General features: G+C 30.0%; 1 pseudogene; it reads right to left on the bottom strand.

The window, feature by feature from the left end:
* Nucleotides 1-13,965: 13,965 nt before the first annotated feature.
* LOC117921447 lies at nt 13,966-19,601 on the bottom strand (annotated as a pseudogene).
* Nucleotides 19,602-20,304: the final 703 nt, after the last annotated feature.

Below are 20,304 nucleotides of genomic sequence, written 5' to 3'. Positions count from 1 at the left end.
AGACAAAGCTTTGTATACTAAGCCTCCCAAGCTTGGAGGGAACTAGGGCTGATGTTGACTTCCAACGTGTTTGTTGGGAAAGGGTAATGACTTAAAGCGTATGTCTTGGGCTGCTATGATCAGCTCCTAATTATGCTTGACAGCCTCATAATATATATAATTGAAAATTAAAGGAAATGTTCCATGGCTCCCTTAATGGATTTAATCAAAGTACATCCTGATATAAATCTTAGCGGATAATGATTTTTCCTCCTTCAAAATTATTCTTTCTAAGGTGTTTTTGTTTTTATTTTTATGCCCATTGACCAATAAATTTATAAATGCCACCTATTGAATGCACAACAAAGAAAACAAAAGGTATAAATAAAAATCTATAAACTAAATTTTCATTAATTAAATTACAATTTGGAAGGTTGGGGTAGTAATTTTTAATTTATAAATAAAAAAACTCTAATTTGTATAAATCAACCAGTTCTTCAACTAAATTTTCAATTTTATTTTATGTTAATCTCATTTATTTGTGTCTTTATAATTTAATCTTATTTGTTTGTATGCTCATTCAATTACTTAGATTCCACTATATATAATAATAATAATAATTCAAATTTTGATTTTGAATAGATATTGCTATGATATCTTAGCATTTTTCATGTAAAAAAAAAAAAGTAAGCTAGCTTTAAGAAGTTGCAATGGAAGCTCTTGAACCATTGATGTTTTTTTTCCTATCCAAGTTGGTCTTTCCCATCATATTCAGTGGGCCAAATAATTGGAAATGCTAAGGGCTGTGGGGCCATGTTGTGTTGTAAGAAGACTAGCATCATATGAAAACTGAGTCAATTCATTGTATTTTGGTTCAAAGAAAAAGAAGCAAAGGGACTTTAAAGTTTCACTGGAGGAAAAAGACTTTGAATTAATAGAGTCTATTGTAATTGCATTTTTGAACTTTGGGGATCATCCATGTAAAATGAAGACAAATCCAATATGAGGAAGATGGATCCATTCTATATCCCATTTATCAAACCACAACGATATTTTCTACATGGAATTGTAATTAATTTTCATTCTTATCTTAATTTCATTTATATTCTCATGTACCAATTATTCTTGAAAACAAAATATTGCATGGCTCCCTTAATGGATTTAATCAAAGTATCTCTTGATATGAATTTAGTGGATGATGATTTTTCCTCCTTCAAAATTATTCTTTCTAAGGTGTTTTTGTTTTTATTTTCATGTCTGTTGACCAATAATTTTATAAATGACACCTCTAAAATGCACAACAAAAAAAAAAAAACAAAAAGATATAAATAAAAACCCATATATGCTTGATTTGATCAAACAATAATTTCCTTTCTTTTTTTCTAAGAAAAAACTTCAAAAATTGAAGTTTTTCAAAATTTCCATCAATTGATTTACAATTTGGGCATTTTCTAATTTATAAATAAAAAACTCTAATTTGTATAAATCAACCAATTCTTCAACTAAATTGTATTTTAATTTAAAGTGGAATCAATGTATAATAATTTAAATATGCAACAAACAAACAACTTTAAATAATAATTTATACTTCATAAATTATTTTTATAAAAAAAAGAGAAATTAAAAGTGAGTCCGATAATAATTCTAAAAAACATTTTCAATTTTCATAATATTTGAAAAATAATAATTTTTTAATTTTTAAAAAATTAGATACTTTTCATAAAATTAATATTAAACGGACTCTAAAGGTGAATAAACAAAACTACTTATAAATTTATTTGAGTTTTTGAAAAATATTAAATAGTGGCCTAAATTACAATGAATGTGTAAAATCTAAGATTTTCAACATTGGAAATTCGTTGGAAATTCATAAGTTTTCACGTAATTGATTTGATCTTTCCCATCAAGTGTACACAACAGGAAGTTTCACTGTCCTTAACGTAAAGAAAATTATTGTACTTGGAGATTCGAGAAGGAAATGTAGGGGAGATTATTAATATGTGATGGTTGTAGGGACAAGAGAAAATGCAGACTTGATGAAGTCAATTTGGAAGGTTATGGCTCACAAACTTACAACTGCCAGGAAGGAAATGTAGGGGAAATTATTAATAGGTGGTAGGTGCAGGAGACACGAGAACGCAGACTTCACCATGTCAATTTGTAAGGTCATGCAGTACTGTGCACCAACTTACAGCTTTGATTATTAAGACCCCCCACCTTCTTCTTCTTCTTCTTTTTTTTTTTTTTTTTTTTTTTTTTTTTCAGAATTTAAAATTTTTTATTAAAAAGAATTATTTTTAAATGTTAAAAAGATTAAAAATATTTTCTTATTGATGTAAGAAAACTATTTTAGGATTTAAAAATGAATTTTAATAAGTTATAATGATATGTATTTTTATTCTAGTAAATAGAAAGAAATAATGCTTCAAAACGTAATTAATAATTATAAAGAATTTATTATATTAGATAGAGAAAACTTGTGTGAAATGTTTTATTTCTAAATGTTCTGATAAGTTCTTGAGACTTGAGAGAAGTTAAGAAAAAAAAAATCATAATAAAGTTTTAAGACTAACATTATCAAAGTTATTTATGGTATTATTATGAATCTATTTGTGGACTCACGTTTTTCATGTGCGTTTTTATTCGATGACGTGACTCACTTTTTATTTGTGAAAAATTGATTTTTTTTAAAAGTTTTGGAGTTGTAATTTATTTTTGTTTTATTTTTAAAGGGAAAATAAAATAAGAAATAAAAATATTAAGTATGACTCCTAAAAAGGAAAAACATGTTTGTGAAAACCAAATTTAGGTTCGGGGTTTAGGTTACCTATTAAAAAGGGATGGTGATAAGTTATAATACCCCTTTAAGCCCAAATATTAGGTTTCTACTAAATAAGTTACAGTAGACATGACCTTTGATTGGGAAATCAATGGATACCAAGGAATGATCAAATGTGTACTATGGCTAAAGTACGCAATGGAAAGTGACCACACAAATAAGAGAAAATATATAGGATATGTATGTGAGCAGCGAATCAATAATGCGTTATCGTGGAAACAAAGTTAGTGGACAAGTGCAGAATAATTGCATGCATGTCATAGATCAAGGTAAAAAATTAGTCAATATTCAATCAAATATAGCAATCAGAATCAACAATTGATTGGTGATGAAAAAATGTTTATTCTCATGTAGGTTGTTTACTTTCTTATGTTGTGTCTTTTTATCTAATATAGTACATATCATATTTGCTAATACATGTTTATGTTTTATTTACCCATAATATTGATTGCTTAATGAGTATATTTTAAGATGTTTGTTTCATTAATTGTACAATATGTAATAATTGATGTCATTACCATATCAATTTATGGAAACTTAATTGAAAGCTCTTGAAGAGCTCATATTATGCCACTAGTTGATTGATGTCATTACTACATATATGAATTTATGAAAACCTGATTGAAAGCTCTAGACAAGCTCATACTATGTCACTAGTTGATTGATGTCATTACTACATATATGAATTTATGAAAACCTAATTGAAAGCTCCAGACAAGTTCATACTATGTCACTAGTGGCATGCGAATCCATGACATTATATTAAATCTAGAATAATTTGAGATGACCAACTTGGTCTCATAGGGTGAACAATGATGCATCAACTTCTTGAAATGTCAAATGGATATTCATTAAAGAACTAAAATTTTCTTAACTAGTGACTAATATATTTAAACCTTTGAAGGATATTATTACATGTTAAGCAAATTTCTAGTTTAACTCGCCATTAGGGGGAGGGAATTCAATTCCAGAAGAATGATGAGATATTAGATGGTATATACACTCTTTGTTTCATCTTTATCCCCGTGCAAGGTAGTATGAACTAAAAGTTCAAAGGATTATTCATTTGTAAGGATTTGCAAATTAGTTACCTAATGCTTTCATAAATATAAAGAAAGTAACAAAGTCACATGTACTGACTGTGAATACTCTGACACATATTGATGTCCTTAAGGACAATTGAAGAATTCCATAGCAAGTGAATCTAAAACACGCTTGAAGCATGGTAGACCTATTAGCTCAAAGGATTCAGTTCCTAGAAAAAGAAAATGAATAACATATGAAAAGCTTGACACTCTTGAAGAGTTCACAAATATGAAAGGGTCAAATGATGAAACCCAACTTAATAAACAGTTAGCCCCTAAAGAGGCAAAAATTAATTAAATACCGGTATCTAGAACTAAAGAGATCTTAATGAGTCACATGGTAGAAACAAAGAATCGTAGTGACATTATTATAGACAATATATTTGCATTTTAAGTGGTTATGGACATCATGAGAAATGTTGAAGATCAAGAACCAAAAACTACGGATGAATGTCGAAAAATGAATGATTGGCCAAAATGGAAAGAAGAAATCAAAATAAAGTTAAACTCATTAGCAAAATGAGATGTATTTAGACCTATAGTTCAAACACTTGGAAACATAAAGCCTGTTAAATATAAATGGGTCTTTATGAGAAAGCGAAATGAGAATGATAAAATCATAAGATATAAAGCACGACTTGTTGCTCAAGATTTTTCTCAAAGACTTGGTATAGATTATGAGGAAACTTATTCCCCTGTAATGGACGCAATCACATTTTGATACTCAATAAGTTTAACGGTCTCTGAAGGTCTAGATATGTGTTTCATGGATGTTCTTACATCCTATTTATATAGGTCTATAAATACTAACATAGATATGAAAATCCCTGAAGGATTCAAATTGCCTGAAGCAACTAATCCAAAGCCTCGCAACACGTACTCAATCAAATTACAAAGATCTCTATACAAATTAAAGCAATCCAGACGCATGTGGTATAATCTTTTGAGTGAGTATATGTTAAAAGAATGATATATGAATAATCCAATTTGTATGTGTTTTTATCAAGAAATCAGAACTAGGCTTATAATAATTGTAGTATATGTGGATGATTTGAACCTTATAGGGACTCCTGAAGAGCTCACAAAACATCCAATTATTTAAGAAGAAATTTGAAATAAAAGATTTGGGAAAAACAAAATATTGTATTGGCTTGTAGATCGAGAATTATTCAAGTGACATATTAGTTCATCAATTGACATATATAGAGAAAGTATTAAAACGATTTTATATGGACAAATTGCATCCACTTAATTCCCCCATGGTTGTTCATTCACTTGAAGTGAATAAAGACACGTTTCATCCTAAAGAAAAAAATGAAGAATTGTTTGGTCCAGAAGTACCATATCTCGGTGGAATTGGTGCACTAATATATCTTGAAAATTGTACTAGACTAGACATAACATTTTTTGTTAACATGCTAACAAGATACAGTTTTGCCCCAACTAGAAGACATTAGAATGAGATTAAACATATATTGTGATACCTTTGTGGAGCAAATGACTTGGGTTTATGTTATTCAAAAGAATCAAAATCGCAATTGATTATGTAGATGTAAGATATCTTTAAGATCCCCATAAAGTACTATCCTAAACGAGATATGTTTTTACTTATGGTGGTACAACAATATCTTGGAAATCAATAAAGCAAACAATGGTATCCACATCTTCAAATCATTTAGAAATCCTTGCATTTCATGAAACAAGTCGTGAATGTGTATGACTAAGGTCAATGATTCAACATATTCAAGAAACATCCATCAAAGGTAGTGCAACCAAATTACATGAAGATAATGCTGTTTATATTGCACAAATTAAATGAGGATTCATAAAAGGTGATAGAACTAAGCATATCTTCCCTAAATTCATATATACCCATAAGCTCTAGGAGAAAAGTGAAATTGGTGTTCAGCAGATTCGATCATGAAATAATCTAGTAGATCTATTCACAAAGGCATTACTAATTGAAGAGTTGAAGAAATCATAATCATGTCTACAAGAGAGGGAGAAAGCTAATATGGATATGTTGCACTTTTTTTCCTTTTGTCTAGTTTTGTCTCACTAGGTTTTATTGACAAGGTTTTTAATAAGATAGTTACCATATCCTTATGATCATCCAAGGGAGAGTGTTATAAAATATGAGATTCTGTACCACTATGGTAACTTGTGAATGACCATTCATATATATGTGGACCCTGTATTTCTGCGCATGCGCTCCCACTCAATGACGAACTCGTTTTTTATTTGAAACAAAGATTTATTTATTTTTAGAAAATGACTTGGAGTCGCCACTTATTTTTTTTTTATTTTTAAAGGGAAAAAAAAATAAGAAAGAAAACCCTAAGTGTGATTCCTTGTTTGGAAAAGATGGTATGTGAAAAACCAAATCTGGGCTCGGGGATCAGGTTACTTATTAGGAAGGTATGGTAAAGACCGTAGCACCCCTTTAAGCCCCTAAAATGGGTCTCTACTAAATAAGATGAAGAAAGTATAGCAATTGGTGAGGAAATTAATGGATACCAAAATGATCACACATTGGAAGCCAAAACATGCATAAAGAAATAGTCAAAGAGAGAGTGCGAGCGTACCTCAGCAGCAAGCAATAATGCCCTATCATGAAATAGGGTTAGTGCACAATAATAAGTACAAAATATATCACATGTGTCACTAAATAGAGTAAGAAACCATCACTGATGGATATTGCACTTCACTTAAATTTATTTTTTAAAAGAAAACATCAATGATGTTGGACTCCCACCGAATGCCAATTTATTTTTGCATGAATTGATTCCATAAACTCCATCATTTGGAATTATAGAATTTGATTGAAAAAAATGATGAAGATATGAAATGATGTTTGCCGGAAAGAAAATAGCAGCAAATTTTATTGAAATATGGGATTTTTAGTGATCCTAAACACTAAAGAAGAATAAAAAGTTAAAAAGTTGAAATTATTTGAGAATTAGGAATTTGAAAATTATTTGAAAACTATTTGAAAACTAGAGTTTGGAAAATTATTTTTAACATTAAAATACCAAGAAACAAGAAGAGGACGAGTGACCATTGGGATTGCATGCCAAAGGTGACCATGCAAAGTGGGAATGCTTAAGGATGGGCCCAGGGTGGAGAGGAGTTTGTGACAGGTTAAATGGTAGACTGTTTGGAGATTGTGGTATCTGAACCCTCATCATAATGTGTAGCAATACTCAATCCATACTTTTGACCCCTGCCAATTGTTGCCTTCAAACTAGCTATGTTGACAATGGCTTACCAACTAGACAATTCTCCTCTTACACTCATCATAAGAGCCTATATATACAACTCATAGATGTATGTTCAAGGCTTTGAATCACTCCATTGATCATTAGGAATCTCCCCTTAAGGTCTCCCAATCTAAGAGGACTGTTACTTTCCCAGATAGCTTGAAAATGATCTAGTCGGTATGGCTCTGAGCTTCTACTGTGCATGAAATACCACATTCAACTTTACTCAAAGTTTCCTTGTCACTGATGGAGTCATCTAGACCGCTATAAGCATGGACAATGGAGAGAAAAACGCTCAAAACATTCTCCAAATAATAGTGATTCTTCCCAAAGTCTTGGAAACAAGTTCTGTTTGGGTTCTCATTGCCATCATTGATGCCTAATAGCTTCATATGAGTGTGAGACCCTTGGAGTTGCCTTCTATCTTTGCCTTAGTCACCCATACCTGTTGGTAGATGAGCCATGTCATGTTTCTTGCAACAACTCTTCTAGGTGTGGACTGCGGAAGCAATTCCGAACTTTTCAAAACCCATGAATCTTGAACAGATATGAAGCTGCCATTGTGGATGTTATATGGTGAGTACGAAGAGTGAACATGCATGCATAGTTTATGCTGGTACAAATCTGTAAATGAACTACATCATTTTACCAGCTCCAAACGAGATGCCTAGTGACTCCTAATATTGCAAAGTGGCCCTGCAAGTTGAATCCATGTGTGTGTGATTCTGGGATGGAATGGTTGATGGGAAAATTGTGTGAGGATTACAAAACTTGAACTCTCATCATAATGTGGGGGTTGCCAAGTATTGAAGATGCTATGATGAGGAACAAGTAGAAACATGACATGTGTGCATTGAAGTGGTCACGCATGTGGGATGGGCACCCATGGGAAAGATCACAAAATCATCTATGCAATTAGCAGCCAAGGATCTTGGTCCAATAAATCTGGAATTGAAATTTGCCAAGCAATCTTACAATAGGATCAAGTCATTTTTTGGGCCCTTTGAGCTTCTCACAAAGGCCTTGAATGAAAGAGTCCCATGAGGGGGGTGAATTGGGTGTTTAAATTTTTTTTTTCAAGCACAAAAAGTCAAGTAAAAGAAGTACAAATATAAAGAGATAGAGTTAGAGAGAGCAAACACAACGTTTATAGTGGTTAGACACCTCTTACCTACGTTCACTCTCCTCAAGCTCTTACTTGAGTGAGGGTTATACCATCCTTGAAGCTTCAACCAAGTTTCCATTACACTTAGATTCCGACTCTATTGGGCTCTTACACAATCCTTCAAGTCTCTATTCACTTGAAACTTTTAACACTCACGAAAACACTCAAAATATAGATGGAAATATCTTAACTAAGCATAATAAAGGCTCAAATATAATTGAAATGCTAGGAGGAATGACAAGGGTGTACTAAAGAGTATGCAATTGAGGATTCAATGCAGCAAAGAGAGAATAAAAACTTTTGAGTGAAGAATAGGTAGTTAAACAATTAAATGCAGGTCTTTTGCTCACAAATAAAGTAGAGCTTTCAATTTATAAGTTTCTAGTTTCGGGAGCCAAAAATGCTAAAAAGTAGTCTCCATTGGTCAAGTTGGGTGTTGATTAGTTGACTAGCTATTAGGCAGTAAATGCATGACAGGTGATCGTTGGGCCTGGATCGGACGTTGATCGGGAGGATTTTCCCATTGACTGGGAATGCATAGCTACTGGAAATGAGAGAAGATTTTTTACATTCCTCGAGTAGTCCTCAACCGTGGTCAACCTATATTTTGGCTTGAAAACCTTTTTTTTTTTTTTTTTATTCATTTCACTTTTAATACTTAAGCAAAGTCTTTAAGAGTACTAATAAGTTAAATTTAAAACAATTTGCCTAAGGTTTGTATAAGAAAACTTGAATTTTAATGAAAATTTAACTTTAATGCATAAATCAAGTTTTAAAATATGCATGAAAGATATGAAAATCCTAAGTGCACCCATTCATTCATCTTACATATGTTTCATAAGATTGTAAAGTTTTATATATACCTCGATCTTGCATTCAATTGGTCATTTGATGATTTTCTTGGATATCCTTTTGAATTTCCAAACTAAAACCTAATATTATAATTCAAAATGATTAGCAACTTAACTATAGTATGTTATCATCAAAACATGATTAAGAGAACTCTTGGGCTAATACATTTAATAGGAAATATGAAAAAAGTGATAAATAAAATGATAATTCAATTTTTTATATTAAAAAGTCATTTTAATGGGAATAATAAAGAGATATGACACCTATCATTATTAATTATTATAAACTAATAATTAAAAATAATTTAAAGTTAATTTATATTAAAAAAATCATTCGGGGAACAACAAATATGGAGGGATATGATAGAAATAGAAAGGGATACAATATGATATACATCATTACTAAGTATTAAAAATATGATATACATCATTACTAAGTATTAAAAATTAATTAATTTACGATACTACGGATACTATCTATTAAAAATTAAAAATTAAAATTTTAAATAATTTAAAATAAAAATAAATTGTTGATATTCTACCCCTCAAGATTTATCATATTATTAAGTATTAAAATTTAATTTTACAATAGGAAAGATACTATCTATTAAAAATTGAAAATTAAAATTAATTTTCAAAAATTAAATTGATCTACATATCTACATTTATCATAATAATAAATTTCAATTTAAATAATTTAAATGAAACAATGGTAAAATTAAATATTTAAATTATTAAAAAAAATACATAACCTATAAGATAGGTATAAAAACTAAGTTAATTACTTAATTATAAAAATATAAATAATTTAAATAAACGTAAAAGATAATATTATATTATTATAATATATTATCTATTAATATAATATATTGGATTTATGTGTTTACAAATATTATTTATTCATTGATATTGTATTTTTAATATGTTATTTTATATATTATTTTAATTAATTTTAATTTATTTATAAATTATTTAAAGCAAAAATTTATTATCAAACTACTATTTTTTAATAATGAATGTATATAGACAACTCCTAAATTTAATTTAAATTATTTTTTTGGCAAAAAAATAATTCACTTAGCCATTATCTTCATAACGTTATCCCTTTCCATTTGAGGGGTTTCACCAATATCATTTGTTAATCTATTTTTTCAAATAATTATTAATAATAAATAAAATGAGAATTCAATTTTTTTTTTTATTGAAAAAGTCATTTCATTGTGAATGACAAAAAGATATGATACCAATCACTTTTACTTATTAAACATTAAATTATTAGTATTTTAGAAATTTGATTTTTATAATTACCATTATAAATTTCAATTTAGGGAATTTATTGCAATAGTGATTTGCCAAAAATTAAAAGGTATGTATAAACAACAACTTCAAATGTGAGCTCTTATGCAACATAATGATAAAAATAATTATTATTAAAAAAAAAAAATTAGACATTAAACGATATTCTACATATTTGTTAAAGTTATTCTAATAATTTTTGAGTTAAAATAATTTATTTAAAGTAATAATATGTAGAAATTTTCTGGATGAATATAAATAAATTTTGAGTTAAAAAAAAATTATTTTAAGTAATAATAGGTAGGAAATTCTAGATGATTGTAAAAATAAATTTATATGTAGGTTTTAACTTTTATATATATCCTAATTAATAAATTCAAAAGGATTTTTTTTTTTGAAATACTAAATTATTAATATTTTTTGAATTTGATCTCTAAGAGTTATGATGACTAAAAAAACTAAAGGTTCAAGTTACTATAAAAAGGTAAATACATATAGTATATGAATAAGAGATCAAAAATTGTGAAAGCAACATTACTCAAACATCACCCATGTGCATCACATGTGTTCTATGGCTAGTATGAATAAATGAACAAAAATTGTCTTGATTCTTTTCTTTGGACTAAGCTTTTTACACCAAAAGAAACAAAAATTAATTATTAATTAATTTTATGTAAATTATAAATTTTATTTTATTTTGTCTAAAATTGAAGTATAATGATCATTTTATATTACTTTTTATCTATATTTGAAACAAATTCAAATATCTCCAAATGTTATAAAAACCAAACAAAACATCCACTTAATCATTATCATTCCTTGTAATAATTTTTATCTAAAACAATTTGTGAAGGTAAGCAAACTTATTCAATGAAACTCTTGATAATTATGAAAAGAAGAAATCAACCAGCCTTTTTTTTTTTTTCCAAAGATTTTATAATTTATTGACTAGTCAATATCACAATAACAATAAATTAAATGACACAAAAGCACATTTTTCACCACTTGTTTTATTTAGCGAACTCATTTTTTTTTTCAAAATATAAATTCATTTTTATATTAAGCTCATCATTTTAAAGAACATTGCACTAAATTTGTCTTTGAAAGGATGGGTTAATTTTTTTATGTCAAAAGTTTTAATATCATGATAACACAATTTATGAGGGTTAGATTGACTCTAGGTTCACTCTTATGCATAAGGATATTTTGATAATTACGCAAAGTTGTATAAATGATAGTGAACAAAGTATCTGGATTGTGCTAATTGATTAAATAGATGATATTTTGTGGTTAGTTAATCAATTATGACCCATTCTGGGCTGCATTAAGTGACCTAAATTTTGGTGGACTCAAGTTACTTAAGCTCACTTGGGGAACCCCCTATAAATACCCCTTAGAGGTTATGGTTTCCAACACCTTTTTTATGAGAGTCATCGAGTAGAAGATCTTGGGTGTATGAAACCTTCAGATATGTTCTTTACTATCAAGAATTGAGTTAGGAACATCCAAATTCAAGTATGAGTTTTTTTTTCTTTAATTTTTATTTATTTATCTTAATATGGTTTTTGTAGTTGTATGTTTTTGCTTTGATAGATTTAGAAAAACCTAGGATAAATACTTGCACCCTACAAGATCTAGGGACACAGAATGAAGAAGTACAAATATTCCCTACAACAGTGAGGGTGAATAGAAATGGGTTTGGCAAGGGGAGTAGGAGAGAAATGTAGGGTAGCTTATATAGTAATATTATGGTAGTGACAAAGGCAATAATTTGGTAGTGGCCACCTGTGTTCCATGACAATAGGAAGATCTTATATGATAGCAACCATCTTTGTTCTACGTCAATAAGGGATTTTATAGCTACTTTCAATCAAGCTCGCAACCATATGCTTACTCATTTGTTGTGGTCCAATTAATCCTCTAACCATAGGCCTCATGGGAAATTCCTTTTTCCTACACCTCAAAACATTACATTCTATTCACTATGACTCAACTAGCTATGAGATTATATATACTATTTAGCTATGGATTTTACTAAGCTCTCCTAAAACTTTGTGACTATATCTTACTTCTCTTATAGTGCCACAAAGTATGATATAAATATAAGAATTATTGCCACTGGAAAATTGGAAGATGTAGGAGCATAACAAGTAGATAGGGGACATGCGCATAAGAACATGCTATTAATCAACACCCCAAGTTGCTTTAAAATTAACTAAGAAATTTTACAAACAATTTACATTTTAAACTATCACATTTTTTTAAGGATAATTTGATCTTAATAGAAAACACCACTTCTTTTGTTCATTTTTTTTTCAATTTTTAACTTTGTTATAATACTTTAACTCTAATTTCTAGTACAAAATAAAACCAAATTGATTTTAAAAATTTAGGATAATTCTTGTTTAAAAAATTAAATTACTTTAATTTTATATTGAAATTATTTTATTATAAATTAGCTAAATTGTCATAAAAATTTGAATATGACTTAAATATGTTTTGTTTTTATATATTTTTCTTTTCTTTCTCAATATATAAAATTTTATCATGGTATTTAACTTAAAAACAAAACCAAAACATAGAAATAACTTAGCTTAAATAAAAATTTAATTTATAAAATTTTAAAATTGAATGAAATTTCTACTACATGTGGTCACTATGCAATTATTGTTGACATGTTATTATGGGAACTCTTGCTCGTACATGAGCTAGATACTAACTTAATTGCCTTCTTCCTTTGTTTTAATTGATTCCTTAACATGTGAAATATCAGTGTACTAGCTTGAACTAAGGGTTGATTTTTAAACATGGCTATCTTTTGTTCCTAGAAAGTGTCAAGCAAAAAAAAAATGTTAAGGAAAATGATTTTCTCATGCTTGTTTTATAAAAAACAAATACAAAAGAAAATAAAATATTATAACAATTTGTAAGAGTTTATATGCTTTTAAATTATTTAATCTTTATATAAAAGAGTTAAATAAGTAAAATAAGTTTGAAATAGGATATAAAAATAATTTATTGACTTCAAATCCTTCACTTTTTCTTTCTTTTTACTCTTCCTATCTATTTTCTGTCTCTCATTTTCCATCAAACTTTCTAGACCGAATATAGCCTAAAGTCTAAGAAAAAGTTGGTACATTTATCCAATATAGAATTTTTCCATGGACACAATTCAAAATATAGAGGAGTGCACCATATTCCCCACATGCTAACATTAATCAAATCTATGGTGGTGTTTGTTTTTTTTGGCTTTTTGCTGAAAGTAATTTGTTTTCAGAATTTAGGTTGTTTGTTTTTCTACTTTTTTATAACTTATTATAAATTTTTTACTAAATAGAAAAAGCCAAAATATGTAACTTTTTCTAAATAGAAAAAATAACATATTGGTTTTTCTTTACTTTTTAATACTTAATAGAAATGAAATACTATAAAAACAAACAACCTAATATTTAACACTATTAAACATTAAATTTCTATTTAGAATTAAGTAAAAAAACAAACGCCACCTATCACATTAATTGAAACTACTAGCGTCAAACAACCACAACTACCTAGCATGGGGAGCCACTTCAGTGCTAAGAACCAAGGGAACATTTTCTAGGAAATTGCCTGATCCGATGCTGTGGCCACCTACCCTCTGAATTCTCCTGGAAGCCACCTCCGTCTCCAAACATTCCTTCAAGTCTACCACTACATGACTCATGTCTGGCCTTTGCACTCCTGTTGATGCTACACATGCTAAGGCTATCTCTACTGCTTTCCAGGCAGAATTGGTGTTGAAATCTCCTTGTAACCTTGGATCAACAATGCTTCGAATATCCCCTCTTTCAATCATAGGACTAACCCATCCAGCTATATGAATGCCCCCAGGGATTATTGCACGCCGGCCGGTGATTAGCTCCAATAAAACAATCCCAAAGCTATAGACATCGCTCTTCTCATTCAAATTTCCCGTGGACTGGCATCTGCATATATAGGAAGTAATTAATAGTTCATGATCAATAAGGAAGCAATTATGTAAAAATTGTAAGGAATAATGTCATTAATTAACACCTACTCAGGATCAAAATATCCAGGTGTGCCTACTGGGTCAGTTGATAAGCTTTGAAGATCTCTGGACATCCCAAAATCAGCTATCTTGGCTTGCAGTGATTCAGTTAATAGAATGTTGGAAGATTTCATGTCTCTGTGGACTATTGGTGGCTTACAGCCATTGTGTAGATACTCCAATCCTACACAATTAAGCAAGAAAAGAATCACAATTACAGAAATATTTGAATGCACATTAATTATAATGTGGAAGATCTCCGCTTAATTACTGACCATGTGCTGCATCTACTGCAATTTGAAGTCTCTGTTTCCAGTTCAAAACATCTGCAGCTTCTCTCGCTACAGCAAATGCATAAACATTAAAGTCCACGAGTAGCTTCCAATTAAAGTTATATACCTGTGATCAAGAGTGGTCAATACATATATATATATACCTGATAACTTCTGTTGCAGGTTTCCATTGGACATGTATTCATAAATGAGAACCATGTTTGTACTGTCATCACAGTACCCAATCAGACGAACCAAGTTTTTATGATGAACTCTCGTCAAGAGTTTCGCCTGCAATATTTCAAATTTTTTAGTGTCTTGACATCAGATGGAGAACTTGTAGTACTGTAGAGCCATGGATGGATTGTTTTGTCTAACCTCCGCTCGAAATGCCTTAGGGCCTTGATTTGATGATGGAGAATGAACCTTGACGGCAACCTGAGTGTCATCTGCCAAAGTGCCTAGATAAACTTCTCCAAATCCTCCTCTGCCAATGGGGCGATTAAAGTTATTGGTGATACCCACAACCTCAGAGTAAGTGAACTCACAATTCCCTGACTTCAATGGCCCTTCTTTGGGGCGTTCAGTGACCGTCTCTATGGTTGTAGCTAAGGAAATCACAACAAAAATGGAGTAATAAAATGTTAAATCCTCACTTCGAAAAAAAATGAAAGTGAAAGAAAGAAAATACCTTTGGTTTCTCTCCTCTTGGTCAACTTCCGGATGATTGCAAGGGCAGCTATGAGGACCAGGATCACAATCGCAGACAGAATGGATGTAAGAACAGGAACAAAGAACTTGTTCTTCTTCTTCTTCTTTTTCTGTCCTTGGCACGAGACAGTCGGACAAAGATTTGGATTTTCTCCGAGACTTGCATAACATAGAACATGGTACGTCCACTAATTAATTAATAAACTTTATAATCACAATATATGGATATTGAAGTCTAGAATTCTAAAAACAAACATTGAGAACAAGTACTAGAAAAGATCATTAATAAGCAAACCTCAGAGTTCCATCCTTGAACTTATCCGTAACAGCCTGTGGAACCGAACCTGTTAGGTTGTTCCCGTTAAATTCCTGCAAAGACAAGATCAAATACTCAGATTACCTGCATATATATCCTAAAGTATTCGAATATCCCAAAACTAAAAGTTAATTACTTACAGAGTTTTTAAAGATGGCCAGTCGGCAAAAAATTCTGGTACTGGTCCAGTCAAGTTGTTGTATGATAAATCCCTGAAATAATTTGAGTTGCATGCATTTTGAGCAAAGATTATAGAGAAGATATTCATGCTGCCACCAATTTTTTAGGTGACTAATACTGCTCATGGCTGCTAATACTTACAGAGTTTGTAATGATTTGAGACTCAAAAATGAAGCAAGTATATTCCCGGACAAATTGCTTGATGAGAGGTTCCTGCTTGCAAGGTAGAGTGGCATATATTAGTAAATCCTTTGTGTCATTTGTTAGAAAAAGATTTATAATATTTATGGTTGGCAATTTATATTGATGGATCGTGTCATGTCAAAGCTTAAATATTCTATTACATAGGTCAACCCAAATCCAACGTGACAATCATGCTAAAAACATAAACTCAAATGCTACCTAAATATTAAACAAGTAGTAGGTTATGTAACCCATTTAATAATCAAGTCTTTATATTTAATAATCAAAGTCGAATTAGGTCTTTGTATAAGTATATATGATATGTGTCTCCACTAAATATGCTTTTAGCTCAATTAATCCATCTATTTAAAAACAAATTTATAATAAATCAATTATGAGTTAAATAACCAAAATTTATAATGAGGTTAATCAATAAGATTATTAAATGAGTCAATTTTGATCAAATTCGTATTATATAAACCTAAAAACTACTTATTTATTAAACAAGTTATATAAGCCGACATGAATTTTACCTAAACTCAATTATACTTGACCCAAATTCATGAAAAATATGGTGAGTTTGAGTCATGTTAATGAACCATATCAAACTTTGTAACTCCTAATAACTTTCACCAGTACATCCCTGCAAACATGAAGTTGTTCGAAATGGCAAACTCACAATGAGATAATAGTAGGGGAAGTATTATGGCTGCAAGTGAGGCCATCCCATTGGTATTCCATGGGGAGACATGGGTCTCCTTGCCAGTTCCTGCTCACTGCGTAATCTGATTTGATCCTCTTGATTGCATCAACTAGTATTTTCCAAGAAAAACAGAAAAGGAATTAAGTAAAGCTGGACCATTTTAACTAAATTAGAATATATATCTAACAGAACGGAACAGAGCCTACCATCGTTTTGTTGAGTTGATGATTGTGGGAATTCTTTTATCTTGTAAGCCTCCATAGCATTAATAATTGGCGGAAGCGTGGATCTGTTTGTCCTTTTTAGTGAAAAGAACAATTTCTTTGTGGTACTTCCACTCATGGAATATTTGCTAGACACGGTGTCCGAAAAAAGGTATCTGGGAGACACAGGCCCACTATATGGTTCATCATTCACGGAGACAGTAAATTCTCTGATTTGGCCTTTGAGATCCTCAACCTCCGCAAAGTGCATGTAAATGTACAACTTTTGAGAAGGGTCATCATCTATGTCTAAAGATAAAACCCAGGGTTCACTTTCATTTGCAGGTGTTACAGCAGTCGCCATCACACTCCCCGGTACTTTATAAACAGAGGTACTAAAGGAAGAACTTACAAGTGATGAATTAATGGACAACCAAGAGGACCATGTGAATGATCTCCAAATCCGGTCGTAAACATCGTCTTTGTCCCTAAATGATCATAATATATGTTTTCATAACTTGTTAGTTCCATATACTTAGAGAATTAAGGGAAAATTGGTTTGATAAAATCTAAAAAACAAAAAATGGTTTTTTGTTCCAAGAATAAAAAAAATAGGGTGTTTTCAAAGAACATGTTTTAGTGCGTCACCTGATTAACTTCCACTCCTTTTGTTGTGTACCAAAATCCCACCTATTAAAGAGAAGCAGTGACCCTGGTTCAGTTGGACTATAAATGGAATCATTAAGCTGCCTAAGCTCTAACACTGATATGAATGGTGTCCCCGAACCGGTGTTTACTAGACACACATCTATGTAATCTGTAATTGGTATGTGTATGATTTCCTTCCTGAAAGCAGTAGTGGCATCTCTTATATTCACCGTAGTCCATTCGTCAACACCCAGATATAGTTTGAAGATTGGAAATTGATTCTTGGAATCATAATTCCCATACAAGAACCGAGCCCTAATCAAATACTTATGATTCTTGCCTTGTCCTGGCCATAGGGTGTAACAGTTCCTGTTTCCTTCTGGGAAGCTTCTAACGTTCTTGAGATGTTGATCGTTATCTTGATAAACATATTCTTGGTAAATGTTATAATTGGTTCCAGTATCTATGAATCCTGCATCCGAAGTGTAATATATCTCGGTTTCACTATCTGTATAATAGGAGTCCGGAGCTATCCCACAATCGATGCTTATGAACCCTACAAAGTTTCAAACTCATTCAAATTAATAACAGACTTTGTAATGAATATGTTTACTTGCACTACAACTTGCTTATTATTTTATGAAGAAAAACATGGTGTTGCAAGATGGTATTAAATTGTATAAAAATTCAGGGTGACAAAGTCTGATATGATTTGTCAACATAGTTCAAACTCAACATAATTTTTATGGGTATGGGTTGAGTATAATCGCGGTTAGATTGAACTCGTGTTCACCTACATAATATGTTTAATAAATTGGTAGTTTTTGTATCAATTTATATAACATAAATTTGACCTAAATTGATCAATTTACTAATATTAACTTAATTATAACTTTAAACTATTTAACTAATATTTGACTTATTTTAAATTTATTTTTGAATAAATAAGTCAATCGAGCTACAAACATGTCTAATTAAGATGGTAATCATATGGTTTGATACAAGATCTAATTTAACCTAATTATTAAATAGAAGGACTTGATTACTAAATAGATTACATGACATGGTACATGTCTAATAATTATATAGCCTTTGAGTTCATATTTTTAAGGGACAATTGTATTTTGAACCCAGCTGAACCCAAAAATTAAAATTTGGTCCATAAAATTGTATAATTGATGAGAATGATATAAAATATGAAGAGACTAATATACCCTTCAAAACTATTTTGAGTATTTTCTACCATAATATTTGACAAATTTTTTTAATCTTAATTTTTTTTAATAATTATTTTAAAATTTATAATTTTTAGAAACTTTTTTTTAAAAAAATATTATTTAAAAATAATTATTTTGACATATTTTTAGTTATTTTTTACATACATAATTTAAAAAATTTATATTTTCTAAGATGTTTGATTTTTAAATAATAATAATAATAATAATAATAATTATTATTATTATTATTTTTATTTTTTTGGAAAACGGTGTATTTTTGACAAATTGCTAAATTAAATTAAATTAAATTTTAATGAGGTTTACAAAAAAAATAATATTTAAAATAATATTTTAATGATATATATTTAATAGAATGGCCAAAATTTGACATAACACAAATACAACCCACTAACATCAACTGACAGCTCTGATAAAAATGAATATCTACCTTTCTTCGCTGTGAGCTTTCGCCGATCTGCCTGGTTCTCATGGAAGGTCCCTGAAACCCGTCCCAAGCTGTGGAAGGAAATAATCACTAGAAGAAAGACCAGCCAGGTCAATGTCAGTCTACCATCCATGTTGTTTCAGATCTTGAAACACCCAGAGGCGAAAAAATCTCGATGAAAGTGAATTATGTGAAGCTTAAGGAAAGAAGAGCAGGTATGGATAAGATGGGCCTGAAACAAGCTTTAAAGACAAAGCCTGGTATACCCAGCCTCCCAAGCTTGGAGGAACTAGGACTGATGTTGACTTTTCCAACGCGTTTATTGGGAGCAGGTATTGACTTACAGCGTATGTCTTGGGTTGCTCCTAATTATGCTTGACAGCCTCATAATATATGTAATTGAAAATCAAAGAAAATGGATAATGATTTTTTCCTCCGAAATTATTCTCTCTAATGAGTTTTTGTTTTTATTCTCATGCCCGTCTACCAATAATTTTATAAATGACACTGTTATTGAATGCACTACAAAGAAAAAGAAAAAGGACATATAAAAATCTTTAAACAAAATTTTCATAGATTAAATTATAATTTGGACGGTTGAAGCCCAATAAAACTAATTCAAGTTTCATGATTCATAAAATAAATAAATAATTTTTATGTTAATAGAAAAAGTTAAAAAATTTAACTTTTATTTAAAATTGAAGTATAATTATTATTTTATATTAATTCCTATTCATATTTGAAAGGAATTCTAATCTATATATTTAAATTTTAATCTAGATAAAATATTATAATTCTTTGTAATAACTTTTATTTACAAGTATTTGTAAAGGTGAAGAATTAACTCATTCAAACAAATTTAACCCTTCATAATTATGAAACTAAGAAATCAACCAACCATTC

Source organism: Vitis riparia, chromosome 9 (assembly GCF_004353265.1).
Source record: "Vitis riparia cultivar Riparia Gloire de Montpellier isolate 1030 chromosome 9, EGFV_Vit.rip_1.0, whole genome shotgun sequence".
In the NCBI taxonomy this organism is placed as follows: domain Eukaryota; kingdom Viridiplantae; phylum Streptophyta; class Magnoliopsida; order Vitales; family Vitaceae; genus Vitis; species Vitis riparia.
The sequence above is the reverse complement of the archived record's forward strand: the minus strand, read 5'-3'. Positions and strand labels throughout refer to the sequence as shown.